Source organism: Pelodiscus sinensis, chromosome 4 (genome assembly GCF_049634645.1).
Source record: "Pelodiscus sinensis isolate JC-2024 chromosome 4, ASM4963464v1, whole genome shotgun sequence".
NCBI lineage: Eukaryota > Metazoa > Chordata > Testudines > Trionychidae > Pelodiscus > Pelodiscus sinensis.
Window position 1 is genome coordinate 101,470,405 of NC_134714.1, and position 15,017 is coordinate 101,485,421.

The window sequence follows — 15,017 nt, forward strand, 5'->3', positions numbered from 1 at the left end:
ATAACCAAATGATATATCAATTCTGATGAATCTGAAAAGGATTCTGATTAATCCGAATACAAATCTGACAAGTCATGGTCATCATCTACTAGTGGTATGCTGTAATGCGTGATGACTTCTGCACAGTGCTCATAAGGGCCAGAAGCCTGGGATCCATGTTTTCTCACTGCAATTCCTCAAGCTGGCATGAAAGAAAGATGGAAATCCAGCAATGTCTGGGATGGCCGATGGGACTTTTTTCCATGTTCCCAGCATACCTAGAGCTATGCTGCATTTTCCCACAGGGCTTAGAAATTGAAGGTGACAAGACATGCTTTACTTTTTCTGTCAACGAGGGAGCAGAAGATGTGGACATGAATTGTTAACAACGGGTATCAGAAAAACCGGTCTGGCAAGTTTCCAGTTTTGGAGACTTCTGCCTGCTAAAAGCACTTTGGTCACCAAAATTTGCAAGTATAGACATAGCCTTACAACTTTAATAAGGGAGATTTAGGTGAAATATTAGGAAAAACTTTGAGGAGTCCTGTGGCACCTTAAAGGCTAACACATTTATCCGGGCATAAGGTTTTGTTGGCACAAACCCCATTTCATCAGATGCAGGTACTTGCAAAGGAATGGCAAGGACGATGGACTAAAGAAACAAAAAAGATGGAAGTTCTACAATGTACACTTAAAAAAAAAAAATCAGAAATACTATACTCCGTAAGAATGATAAATGACTGAAGTATTCATTTCTTAGCAGCCCCCTCGACCTTAAAGGGTAAGTTCAAATTTATTAAAAAGACAAAGGCTGTATAATGTCTGCAAAACCAAAGAAATTATTGGCCATATTCTATGACATTAAGTTGTTTTCAACCTTTTTCATTTGCGGACCCCTAAAAATTTTCAAAGTGAGGTTCAAAAACCTTAGATACAGTCCGCAGACCCCCAAGATCTGCAGACCACAGGTTGAAAATCATTGCATTAGACTGAGTGAAAGGACATTAAAAAACAAGAAATCTAACTTGTTTTACAAAAATTGAATTAAAAAAGTGGTGTCAGCCTCGTACAACAAGGCTGAGGTATCAGAAAATAAGAGACAAAATGGGGGGGAGGGGGAGAGAGAAGAGGTGGGAGAGACAAGAAGAGAGGAGTTTGCTTAAACTGGACTTAAATTGTGACCAACCTGGAGGATTGAGTCACAAGAAGAGATGAATTATTAGAGGACCAGGGCAGCCATCAGCAGGGGGTAATACCTAGCAATAAGGAGCTACTCAAGTGATGAGTCCACTCTTGCACACCATATATTAAACATTCCTCGGCTTGCAGAGTCTCACAGGGAAGGGGGCAGGGAGAGCACAGGCAAGATGGTGGAGCCCCAGACCAGCTGGCCACTCTTTGTACCACAGCTACACACATGCAGATAGACAGATGCACTCAAATAAATAGGCTTTTCCTGTTGGTATGGGTCGCTTTCATCTCAAAGAAAAGAAACAGCTAAGAACAAGAAAATGGGATTGGATTATTTTTTTAAAATAGTAGGTGCCCCTGGAAGCAGGTGCAGTACCCAAAACTTTTTAACTCATTTTAAATTCCCTGTATCTCAGGATGACAGTGACCACTCTAGCCAATAAGTAGTGTAAAGACTGAAAACTCCTTCTGTTGCCTGATGCTGAACTGACAACATAAAGCTATGTTTGAATTATCATGCCAGTGTTTAAGTAAGGTGATAACCAACTCTACTTTTTTATGTTTCTCAACTGGAGAACAAACTACATTCTGCATTAACAAACAGTTTGTTTCAAATTCTCAAGGATGAAGAAATACTTCGTTACAAACATATAAAGTTAATTGTATAACATACATTTTACTAACTTTTCAGCTGTCCATGGTACCAAGACAGCCAAACAATTGCAGGCAAGGGCACAAGTCATGTATGCACTTCGTTCTCAACATACAGAGTTATAAGATGAAGAGCAACTTGCATCTTAAAAAAAAAAAAAAATCTAATCATCAACTACTGCAGGGTATTTCTTTGATTCTCAGTAATCTATAACAATGTGGTAATCAGCTGAAATTGCAAAAAAGCACAGCAGGCCCAAAGTGACTCTGCCTCTAAATTAGCTTTCTCTGTAGACTCATGTCACCAGAACACTGAAAATATTTAACACACAAAACAGAGATTGTATTAACCTTTTCAAGTTTCATTTTAAAATATCAGAGCTGAAGTCTGTATTCTTTGAAATCTGTCATGAAACGAAAATCTAATATATCAAGGGCAGAATTGTCATCATATTTTCCAAGCTATTTGTAACAATGCAAACTGTTCAGAAACCGAAACTACCATTTTTTAAACATGGCAAGTGTTAGAAATACTCTTCAACTATGGCTGTGTCTAGACTACAAAGGTCTATCGGAAAAAGGTATGCAAACTGCGGTTTGCAATTTGCGTATCTTTTTCCTGCTTTTCTTTTTAAACACTGGGCCAAATGTTGGGATAAAAAGCTGCATTCAGAACATTCTTTCTTCCTTGCGGAATGAGGTTTACAGGTATGCCGAAAAAATGCATCTGCTTTTCTGAATTTTATTTTTTCGGAGAAGAAGATGCATTCCTTGGACACGGTAGAGCTTTTCTGGGATACCTCTGATATCCCGGAAAAACTCGGTCATCTAGATGTACCCTATGATACTTTAACTACTTAATGGGAATTATATTTCAACAGAAGCCACACCAAAAATGTACCATTAAATATTTACCTTAAGAATAACCTTTCAGGCTACAATACTTCCTTCACATAAGCTGATATTAAAGTGCCCAGTTTCAATGGAAAGCTTCCTAATTTAATGACATGCAAGAAAAATGATGCCAAAAACAATGACATATTATGAAAAAAATTAATTTATCACTGTTTGTCTGTAAAGTGTAGAAAGTAATAGGAAATATAGATAGTCTGGGCCATTTAAAATGGAGTATATCACTTAGTGCTTTAACGCCTATGAATGATATTTCCAGCTCTAAAAGAAGCCCATTGGCATCCTTCCTACTAGAAACTCCTCCTGCCACCCAAATTACAGTGTGGAATCAGTCTAGGTTCACAAGTTGTATCTGATGTCAGAGATGACTTAGAACATTTAAGGATAGGTTAGGCCCATTGCTCAATGAAGAAGAAGAAACAATAACAGAAAACTTGAAAATGGCAGATGTGTTTAACGACTCTTTTGTTTCAGTTTTCACCAAGGTCAGTGGTGACTGGATGCCAAATGCAATGAATGCTAGTGAAAATGGGGTAGGTTTAGAAGTTAGAATAGGAAAAGAAGTTAAAACTTACTTTATGTTAGAAGTCTTCAAGTCACCAAGGTCTGATGAAATGCATCCTCGAATACACAAAGGAACAGATACAAGAGGTATCTGAGCCATTAGCTATCATCTTTGAAAAGTCATGGAAGTTGGGAGAGATTTCAGAAGACTGAAAAAGGGCAAATAAGAACAACCCAGGAAACTACAGAGCAGTCACCTTAACTTCTAAGCCAAGAAAGACAGTGGAACAAATAAATAAGGAATTCATCTGCAACCATCTGGAAGATAAGATGACAGGTAAAAGCCAGCATGGATTCGTAAAGAACAAATCATGACAAACCAATCTGATAGCTTTCTTTGATAGGATAACCAGTCTTGTGGTTAAAAGGGAAGCAGTAGACGTGGTATACCTAGACTTTCGTAAAGCATTTGATACAATCTCACATGACTTTATCAATAAGCTAGTGAAATAAAACCTAGATGGGGCTACTAAAAGGTAAGGGCACAATTGGCTGTTCTCAGAAAATAGTTATTAATGGTTCACAGTCATGCTGGAAGGGCATAACAAATGGGGTTTTGTAGGAGTCAGTTTTGGGAACAGTTCTGTTCAATATCTTCATCAACAATTTAGATGATGGCATAGAGGAGACACATATTAAGTCTGCAGATTATATTAACCTGGGAGGGGTTGCAAGTGTTTTAGAAGACAGGGTCATAATTCAAAATGATCTGGACAAACTGGAGAAATGGTCTGAAGTAAACAGGATGAAGTTTAATAAGGATAGATGCAAAGAACTCCACTTAGGAAGGAACAATCAGTTTCACACATACAGAATGGGAAGCGACTGTCTAGGAAGAAGTACTGCAGAAAGGGATCTAGGTATCATGGTGGATCACAAGCTAAATATGAGTCCGTGAGACACTGTTGGGAAAAAAAATTCTGGGATGCCTGAAAAGGAGTACTGGGAAAAAAAACATAAGAAGTCATTCTTCTGCTCTACTCTGTGCAGATTAGGCCTCAATTGGAGTACAGGCAGTCCCCGGGTTACATACAAAATAGGGACTGTAGGTTTGTTCTTAAGTTGAATCTGTATGTAATCTGGACGCCAGTTCTGACTTACATACAGATTCAACTTAAGAACCCCAGGCATCCCCAAGTCAGCTGCTGCTGAAACTGATCAGCGGCTGATTCCAGGAAGCCCGGGGCAGGGGCTTCCTGTAGTCAGCCACTGGTCAGTTTCAGCAGCGGCTGACTTGGGGACGCCTGGGGCAGAGCAGCTAGGGTGCTGCTGGGTTGGTCCAGTAGCGCCGCCACTCCTCGGCGCTACTGGACCAACCCAGCAGCACCCAAGCTGCTCTGCCCCAGGCGTCCTGATTCAGCCGCTGCTGAAACTGACCAGCAGTGGCTGAATCAGGACGCCTGGGGCAGAGCAGCTGGGGTGCTGCCGGGTTGGTCCAGTAGCACCCAGAGCAGCGCTACGGGACCAACCGGCAGCGCCCCAGCTGCTGTACCACAGGCGTCCGGAGCAAAGCCGCGGAGCACGGAGGCAGCGGGACAGCCCAGACGCGCTGTGGCTGTCCTGCTACCCTCGGGCTCCGCGGCTTTGCTCTGCTTTGCTCCCCATCTCCCTGGTCTGCAGACCAGAGGGACGGGGAGCAAAGCAGAGCAAAGCGGAGGAGCACGCGGGCAGCAGACAGCCCAGATGCGTCTGGGCTGTCCGCATGCTCCGCCGCTTTGCTTCCTCTCCCTGGTCTGCTGGAGACTAGGGAAATGGGCCCGTTCGTAACTGCGGATCCGACATAAGTTGGATCTGCGTAACTCGGGGACTGCCTGTACTGTGTCCAGTTCTGGGGAGCACATTTCAAGAAAGATGTGGAGAAACTGGAGAGGGTCCAGAGAAGAGCAACACAAATTACTAAAAGTCTAGAAAACATGACTTGAGGGAACACTGAAAGACTTGTGTTTATTTAGTTTGGAAAAAGAGATGACAGAGGAGGACACGATAATAGTTTTCCATTACCTAAAAGAGTGTTTCTTCCAAGGAGGAAGAAAAATTGTTCTCCTTAATCTGTGATGATAGGATAAAAAGCGATGGGCCTAGATTGCAGCAAGGAAGGTTTAGGTTGGACATTAGGAAAATCTTCCTAACTGTCAGGGTGGTTAAACACTGGAAATAAGTTGCCCTGAATCTCCATCATTGGAAATGTTTATCTAATCTGCTCTTAAATATATGTCAGGGATGATCTAGATGGTGCTTGACCTGCCATAAGGACAGGGACTGGACTTGATCATCTTGCAAGGTCCATTCCTATTCTAGTAGTCTATGAATACCAAGCTTTTCAAATTGCAGGAGCTCAAAAGGTGACAGAACTTCTGTGCTGCTTAATACCCATTATACAAATGAGAAAAACATGGAAGAACAAGATACGACCCTTCTAGGCACCACTAACCTTGTATTTGTACATTCATTTATAAGAGGAAAGGGAGGAAAACAAGAGTCATTAATTTTTACTACTTAGATTCTTGTGTTAAATATAAATCACTGAAAATGCAATGTTACAATGTAAGTTGAAATTTATTTTTAGATAATATCATCATCAACCACCATCATCAACCACCACCATGGGCTCAACACCTGTTGGTGTCCGATGCCTCCCTTACTATTTCCTTTCATCTTTCCCTGTCCAGTGCAGAGTGGCTTAGTATCTGTAGAGTAGCTCTACACCAATCTACTATATCATCTACCTATTATCTATGGGGTCTGCCTCTCCTATTCTGACCATTCATTATGCCAAATACCAGGGTCTTAACTTTTTGCTTATTGTCCATTCTGCAGCTATGCCCAAATAGCTGTAACTTCCATTGTATAACATTCTGCAGTAGATTCTCTTTCAGCTGTATCTTCCTATATAATTCCTCATTGGTAATCTTCCGCATCCATCCTATTCTCATCCATGTCTCATATCCGTACAATATGCTGCTAAATACATGTTTTCAAGATGCTCAGCTTTGCTCCTAAGCTAATCACTTTACTTTTCCAGATCATATCCATCGCCTTCAAACATGATCTTGCTTTCGCTAGCCACTGTCCAAATTAGCGCAAAGGCAACTATTAGCCATCAGCTTTCTCAAAGGAAACAAATGATATGTCTTGTTTTAGATTATTTAATTGATCATAAATCTGTCAAGCTTCTGAAATCTAGTGGTACCTGTAGCTGCTTTGACGTTGTGTCTATTCTTAAAAATTGATTAAATAGGCAAATTAAGCTTACAATGTTGAGTGAAAGATCAGGGTTTCCAAGGAGATGAAGGCCTAGATACATAGCATTACATTTCTTTCAACAGACTCGATAAAAAGACCAGATAAAATATGGAGCTCCTATTGTTAGAGTTGTACATACGATCTGATGGAAAGGGTAATGAAAACATATCCACATGTGTGTCATTTTTAAACAATAGGGTGCATTTAATGCAAAATCAGTAATTCATAGTTGAGGGTAAAATAGCTAACTAGCCATCATTCAGACCAGTGATTTTCAAAGTACAGGTTGCGACCCAATACAGGGTTGTGGAAAGACAAGACACTGGCCTGCCTTGCTGTAGAGCAGGGTTTCCCAACCTATGAGTCACCATTACATTTCAAAAGGGTCACCAGGTCTCCTCAGGTGTCTCTTAAAGAGCCATTCACACATTTTCTGAATTGCCCTGGGTCACCAAGTCTTCCTGAATTGTCAAAATGGGTCCCCATCTGGAAAAGGTTGGGAACCGCTGCTCTAGAGTGACAAGGTGAACAGCGGGTGGGGGAGGGGGGGCGCTAAGGCAGTATCCTGCCTGTCCTGGCACTGCAGACTGTGCTGTGCCCTGGAACTGGTCAGCACCAGGTCCAGCTCCTAGGTGGAAGCCAGCAGCCAACTCTCACAAGATAAAACACAAAACAAGCTAAAAAATGAAGCCAATCCCATTTCAAACTGCGTTCCATCCATTTTTGCTCAGAAATGCTTGGAGACAAACCAGGAACTGGCCAATAGGAGTGTGGAGCCAGAGCTTGGGATGGGGACAGACTATGGAGTTGGTCCTGCTGCCAGCCACTTCCAGGGTGCAGTGCTGTCCACTTGTGCCAGGACTTTACTATGCCATTGCACCACTGATCAGGAGTGGCCGGAGGTAAGCCTGTGCCCTAACAATCCTGTGTCAGCCCTGACCCCCCCCCCCCCATGCAACTCAGAAACCTCCCTGGACCCCAAACACCTCATCCTTAGTCCCATCTCATAGCCTGTACCCCCAGACAGAGCCTACCTACATACTGAACTCCTCTGCCTCACCACGCCCCAGCCCCTCACCTCTGGCCTCACCACAGTGCCCAAACCCCTAGGCAAAGCCTTCACCCCTGCACTCTCCCTCAGCCCAAACCACTCATCCCCACAGCCCCACCTTGGAGCATGCACTCTAGTTAAAAAAGATAGAATCATGCTGGGTCACAGGCATCAACAATTTTCTTCAACTGAATCACAAGAAAAAAAGTTTGAAAACCACTGGTTTAGACTAACATTTTCAAAGTAAAGTCCACAGGTCTCTGGGAGTTGCATGAGGCTACTCTGAGAGGCCTCTGGGGTTCCTACAAGGTCCCCAGGCTCCTGTGATCAACTCCTTCCCCTCCCTCCCAGTGTTTCCTGCATGCCAAGGAACAGCTGTTCAGCAGGAGACACTGGGAGGGAGAGAAAGGAGCAGGGATAAGGTGCCCTCAGGAGTATAATAAAGTATGTTTATTATTCTTAAGACTACTCATTGTTTTTTAAAGTAACAAACTAACACTGTTACCACTTTCATAATTGAAAACTTACATTCTAAGTTCTTCAAACTTCCATTAGATTTTGCATTTAACTTCTTGGGCTTCGGGATAGGGGATGAAGAACTAATAAAGTGAACAGAAGGCAGCCATATCAGCAAATATTTGAAAGTTTTGAACAAATTTAGTTATCCCTGGAGAAAGTTGAGTTAGAAAGTACTCTAGGCACATAAATGAAAATGCTACCTTTAAAAAAAAAGTTATACTTTAGTTCTTTATTTTTTAAAAAAAATTCTCTTTAAGCTTAATTTCTCCTTCAAAAAGGCTGCATAAACACTTGGTGGTTTCTGTAATAATTATAACTCAACCCATATAGACTGATCCAATTTTTAAAAAGCTTTTTGCTTGGGGAGAAGATCATACTTGGAAAACTTCAGCCAAAAAAGTTTCATAAAATTATGAGGAACAGAAAGTTGGTATTGACTGGAACTCATTCTTAGCTATTACTTTTGTAGTATTTACAGTTAGTGGATGCTACAGGACAGATTGTGAAAGTATACTCCCATCATCTTAATTATTCCACCTCCAAAAGCAGTGATAGCTGTGACAATCTGAGAAGCTCTCCTGCCGACGTAGTGCTGTCTACTGTGGTGCTTAAGTTGGTATAAGTCATGTCACTCAAGAGGTTGGCTAATTCATATCCCCTAAGAAATATCAAATGTCAACTTAAGTTGCCGCGTAGCAGCAGCTTCAGTCTATTCAACTCAAACAGATACTGGAACTTCTAGGCCAAAATAAAAGACACTGTTAGGGAATTGAGAATTTGGTATAATAGACTATATAAAGGGATAGATAATTAGTGTATATTCATTTTCCATACTAGATTTTGTGTGACAGTATTAAAGTAGCAGTTCTCATTTGAAGATATTATAATGTTCGTATTAGTTTTGCTGACTAGATTAAGTCTGTAGTCACAGAAGCTTAAATATTATTATTTTGGACAGTTATTATAGCTTCAAGATTAGAGAGACAAGATGGGTGGGGTAATATTTTATTGGCCCAACTTCTGTTGGTGAGAGACACACAAGCTCTTGAGCTTCAGAAGAGATCTGTGCAAGCTTGAAAGCTTGCCCCTTTCACCAACAGAAGGTGGGCCAATAAAATAGAGGTTCTCAAACTAGGGGGAGCAGAACATATTCTGGGTGTGTGTGAAAGAAACTTTAGGAGAGCAGCAGCTGCCAGCTGGGCCCCGATCTCTGATGGCAGCACCACTGCCAACGCTAGCAATGCCATGCATGCCATGCCATGCCATCCTTATCTCTGCGCTGCTGTTCTCAGCATGCTTGTTGCTTGGCCAGTAGCCACCATTTATATGTGGCTTTCAGAGCTGAGAGGTGGTATATGAGTGGTGGGGACACAAACAATTAGATACAAAGAAGAGGGCATGATAAAATAAGTTTGAGAACCATTGCATACATGGGACCAGCATGGCTACAGCACTGCACACAACAATGGTAGTTTCAGGATTCGTGAGTTTGGATGGGAGGGAAGAATTTAGCCTTGAGGATTGCAAAGGAGAACTATGGTTCAGTACTTCAACTGGAATTCAGTCTCTCTGTAGTGTAGCTTGTAAGGTTTTTTAACTAATACTTCTAAACACCACATAAACTTTAGTATAGAAAAAGTCCGTAGGAGGAGTTTAGCTTCCAATCATGACCAGGTAACTTGTTTTAAAGGATGCTTACTCCCTGTTTACATTGGTGCAAAGACTTGTCTAAAACTGTCTCAGAGGGGTGGCCATGTTATCAGGGCTGGCTTTAGGAAGTGCAGGACCTAATTCGAACAGTTTCAACGGGGCCCCAGCAACCAGGAATTCCCCCCCCCCCCCACCCCAACAAAAAGTCACAGCCCCTTTAAATCCCCAGCTATAGGGCAGAGTCATGTCCCGCCTTCCACCAAACCCCAGGGTCGACCTCCCTCTCACCCCCCACGGCACTGGGAAACCCCTGCACTCGACTCATCCCTCCTACAGCACAGGGAAGCTGCTGCACTCCTCTTCCAGGGCCAAACCCCTCTTCTCCCCCTCCCCACCCCCGGCAGCGTGCCCAGCACACCAGCACACTTCCGGCTTAGGGTGCGGGGCCCTCTTAGGCGTGGGGTCCAATTTGGGGGAAATCAGTCGAATAGGCCTAAAGCCGGCCCTGCATGTTAGTTTGTAACTTTAAAAATGGGTAGTCTTGTGGAACCTTGCAGACTAACAAAAATACATAGTATCATGAGGTTTCACGGGTAATACCCACACCACCCACTCATCTTATAAAGTGGATTTTACCCACAAAACCTTATGATATATATTTTTGTTAATCTCTACAGTGCAACAGGACTACTCATCTAAAACTGCTACTTTTTAAAAAAAAAAAAAAAAAGAAGAGGGGAACTTTGTTAATTTAAACAAAGCTACAGAGTAAGTGTCACAATTAGCAATAACTTTCTAAATCAGGCCTGGAAAAAATACCCTCTCGGGGCTGGATCTGGCCCGCCAAGCCACCAGATCTGGCCTACAGATCCCTGCTGATAAAAGCACGTGTGGCAGGGCTGTATGAACAGTTGTGTGCAGGGGGTGTTTGCACACTGCTCCCACTTCCAGCACAATCCCATTAGCCAGTTTCTGGCCAATGGGAGGTACCTGTTGTCAAGAGGCAGCTTGGGAAGCACCCTTCCCGCCTCCCCCCAGGCTCCTAGCTGTTCAAAAATCACATGGCCCTGCAGCCAGCGTAGGACAGGGCAGGGAGGGAGTCTGCTTGGGAAGGCTGCTGGCTGGGAGTCAAGCAAATAAGTCTCCCAGCCAGAGCCTGCCTCTGGCACCCCAACTCCTTTTGCCCCCCTCCCCACCCCACATAAACTCAAAATGTCTGCCCCCTCCTTCTGCACCCATGTCCCCTCCCAGATTCCGTATCTCAATCCCTTGCCCCAGGTCAGAACCCAAAAGACTGCAACCTAGTCCCCTTCCCCAGGTCACACCTCAAAACCCTGAACCCTAGTCCCCCTAACCCAGGTCACCATTGACAACTTCACCCAAACTCCCTCCCAGACCTCCCACTCTCTCCTGCACCCCAGTCCCTTACTGTAAGTTCCCTTCTGCACCCAACCTCCATCCCAGACCCCACACCTCCTCCATTAATATGGAAGAGTGCAGCCCTTGACCACTGTTCAAATTCTTGGAGTGCCCCCCCATCAGAAATTATTGCCCACCCCGCTCTAAATTCGAGCAAAAACAAAATGAGTACTGTGGCACTTTAAGACTAACAAATTTATTAGGGAATAAGCTTTTGTGAAATACAACTCACTTCCTCAGATGCTGAAGACAGAAAAGGAAGGAATGCAGAGATATTATGAGTGGTACATCAGTGCTAGTTAAATCAAAGTGGATTTCTAAATTCTGATTCTTGTTCATGTATCCTTCATCTACATGACATACTGAAAGTTGGGGAAACAGTTTTTTCTGAAATATGAATAATTTAGAAAATGGAGGTATTCAAAGAAATAAATATCTACTGTTCTCAAATGGGGCCTTTTACACACATTTGGTTCACCAATTATAAACAAGTTAAAAATCAAAATCACTGTATTGTGAAGCCACAGTAATTGTTCTCCATACATAAGCACATTTCATTAAAACGCATTATATTATTTTCCTCAATCTGGATATAAATAACAGCTACCAATGAACATTCTAAGCAGCAACAGTGCTAAACATGACAACTTTCAAACAACTAATCAGAAGTAAAACATTTTTAATAAAAAAAAAACCAAGCACTGAAAACAACCAACCAACAACTAAGTGAAAAAATATGCAGTGCTCAGCAGCTCATTTAGATCATGAGGGGAGGGAGGGACAGTCTCTTACTTTCTAACACAGTGGTTTTCTTTAGAACAGTGGTCTGTTCAATGATAAACCAGAGTCTGCAGACTATAGTTAAGATTTCAGAGGAATTCACACCTCTGTTTGAAAAAAGTTAAGGATCTAATCATGAAAAAAAAAAAAAACTTTGAAAACCACTATTCTAACACAATAGGATCTTTATTAGGCCACTGAGTGCTACTATAAATATTTGTATTCACTACATACATTTTGTATTCATCAAACTGTCCCATTCCTCACATGAGCAAACTCTTCACACAGGTGCAAAATTTCTGATAGTTAGTGGAGGCAGCTAACTGTGGGATAATAGGCTCAAGGGTGGCTTAGATAAAAAAAAGAGAGAACTGCAAAGACTCCAAACTACTTTAAATATGATCTAATAGCAAGATACACTGGCCTACTACACTTTTTCCTGTTTTCTTCATCTGCCTTTACTGAAAGAGTTAATGTAAGAGGCATGAAATTTTTTTTTAAATATTAAATTTAAAAATAAGCTAGTTTTGAAAGTGACATCTGTCAAACTCAATATTTTAGTATCCCTTCTCAGTCTTGCTAAGACAGGTTGTTTCACTTCCTTTAAATCGGACTCTTCCTAAAATTAACATATAACAATTCCACTCCCAAATAACAAGGTCTATTTAAATACTGCTTATGGGGAGGCTGGGAACGCTCATACTTTGGAGAGCACATGAGGGGACTGACCCACACTTTGTTCCAGCACTGTATATTTTCCTCCCGAAACAATCATTACAATTACCTCAGATTTACAAGTCAAGCAATTTATTTTAACCAATGCACTAACAACTGATGCATGACATCTTCCACCATGTAAACTAATCAATGGAATCGACTTGTCGCTTTTCTTCCTGTGTATTATTGAACCCATTTCATTCTGTTTGGCTTCTTACTATTTCTTTGTGTTCCTATATAATATTCCTATAAGAGTTTATTTATAATGTATTATATAAGAGGGACTATTTAACAAAGACAAACCTCAAGTCAAACCAGTCAGCGTGTGTCAGCCACAAGCAGGCGCGAGGGGATACTATGCCCACGCTGAGATCCGTGCAAAGCCTGGGTCCTAGGGAACCGCTAATGTAGGCGCGCACACACACTTGTAAGGATTATCTATGTGGGATGCCCACAAACAATCCCCCCGCTGCTCCCGCGGGCTGCCCGGCCCCAGCCTCTCACGAGCCCCAGGAAGGAATCCCCCCCAGCCAGGAGTCCCTGGTCGCCCCCGCGCGATGCCTGGCGGCAGCCCCTCCCCCCAACAGAGCCCCCCGCCCGGGCCGCAGCAGACCCAGCCCGTCTCTCCTCACCGTACGGGGAGGGGGTCGGTGCCCCTCTGCGGCGCGCTGAGGGCAATGAGCAGTGCAGGCAGCCCCCGTCCCTGACCTACTTTCCGCCTGGCTTGCCACCGAACGTCGCACCACTAACCTACTTTCCAGCCAATGGTTGCTCCCCCCGGCCCGAGCGCTAACGTCCCTATCCGCCAATGAGCGAGCTGCTCTGAAAGGTCGTCGTCCAATGGCTTGCAAGAGGGCCTCCCGGAGCTGCCCCTCAGAACTTCGACCAATCGGCGCCTGCCAGAGGAGAGGCAGCCAATCAAATCAGAACTTTTCAGTTTTCCTCCCGCCCCCCCATGAAGGTCTAACTGGGGGCTGGAGGGAGGCGTGTGCGATAACAGGGCGGGGTCAGCGATTGCGTAAGGCTTGCTGGCGGGCGGGACCCGGATGTGCCGCTGCCGGAGCGCTCTGTGGCGGCCCCACCCCCTGGAAGAGCGGGGCGCGCTCGGCGGGCAATTCTTCCGGTGGGGCAGTTCGCCACAATAGCGTCACAGGCTGCAGTGTCGTCACCGTGACGTCAGCCTGCCTGTCAGTGCCATGACGTCACTGGACCAGGGATGCAAAATCCCGTGTCATGAGTGAACCGCTTAACCGTGTGTTAGCGCCCTGTCGCCCCCCAGCGTCGCTGCAGCGGGGCCTCCCTGCTCCCAGCTGAGCCGTGTTCCCGACCAGGGAGGTCGCTTCTGGGCTGGCTCCCCCCTTCCTTCCACCCTGACCCCCCCCCTTGCCTGCACTCTCCCGCAGCCCAGCTGGGCTCCCCCCCACGCACCAGAATCCTGGCCCCCCCACTCACCACAGCAGCCGGGACTCTCTGACCCTGGAGCATCCATGGTCCTGCCCTATCGCAAATGTTCCCAGATCAGAGAATTCCGGTTTACAGAGGTGGAACCTATCCCTTGTAGAGCAGGGTCACTGCCTTACATTTTAGCGGACATCAGACCAGTCATTTTTCTAATGTCATAAAACTAGCTTATTTAGGAAAAACTTAAAAACCAACAAATAGTCTGGTAGCACTTTAAAGACTAGCAAAACATGTAGATGGGATCATGAGCTTTTGTGGGCACAGCCCACCTCTTCAGATGACTGGAGTATAATAAGTCCAGATCCAAGAATAAATAAGGGAAGCGGGGCGGGGGGGGGGGGGGGGAGGAGCGAAGGGAAGGGGAGGACAGGAATAAAAAGAGAGATTGTTAAAGTTACAGGAGGCTATTATGAACCATTAGCACCTCCGTTGTTTAGTTGGTTTATGTCATTAAAAGGTGGAAAATAGTGTGGGTTCAGACCATTAGCATAAAAATTAAACTTGTAAATGAATTTAAGTTCCAATCCTTTTCTGTGTATTTGGCTTGTGGAATTGGTCTGAAACAATTAAATGAGCCTCTGATGTGGTACCTAAAGTGGTTGGGTCCAGTGATGAATTTGTTTGTATAGATATAAGGGCAGAGTTGGCACCGGGGATGATTTCAGGGCTGTTGCCCTGGGCTGAAGCTGAAGCCCTACCACGTAGGGCTGATAAACAAGATCTATCTATTCTGATTATCCACAATCATGCCCTAATACCAATTAGATAATCAGGGTTCCACTGTACATGTTTCTGTTTTTATTTTTCACAGATGTAAAAACTAAAGATGCTCTATAAAAATGCAGACTCCAGGTGTTTTTTTCCTGACAAACAGATTTCC

The 15,017-nt window shown here is 43.8% G+C and overlaps 1 protein-coding gene across 10 annotated transcripts in view; it reads right to left on the reverse strand.

Annotated features, from left to right (window-relative positions):
• The window catches only part of BMAL1 (basic helix-loop-helix ARNT like 1), a 123,116-nt gene extending 109,344 nt beyond the window's left edge, over positions 1-13,772 (reverse strand). For 5 of the 10 annotated variants that reach the window (XM_075927855.1, XM_075927851.1, XM_075927852.1 and 2 more), the window contains exon 1: positions 13,309-13,442. The gene's annotated coding sequence lies outside the window, so the exon portion shown is untranslated. Of the gene's footprint in view, positions 1-8,119; positions 8,191-12,979; positions 13,106-13,308 lie in introns of those variants that run through there. The other 5 variants (XM_075927854.1, XM_075927850.1, XM_075927849.1 and 2 more) reach the window with 4 other exon arrangements.
• Positions 13,773-15,017: the final 1,245 nt, after the last annotated feature.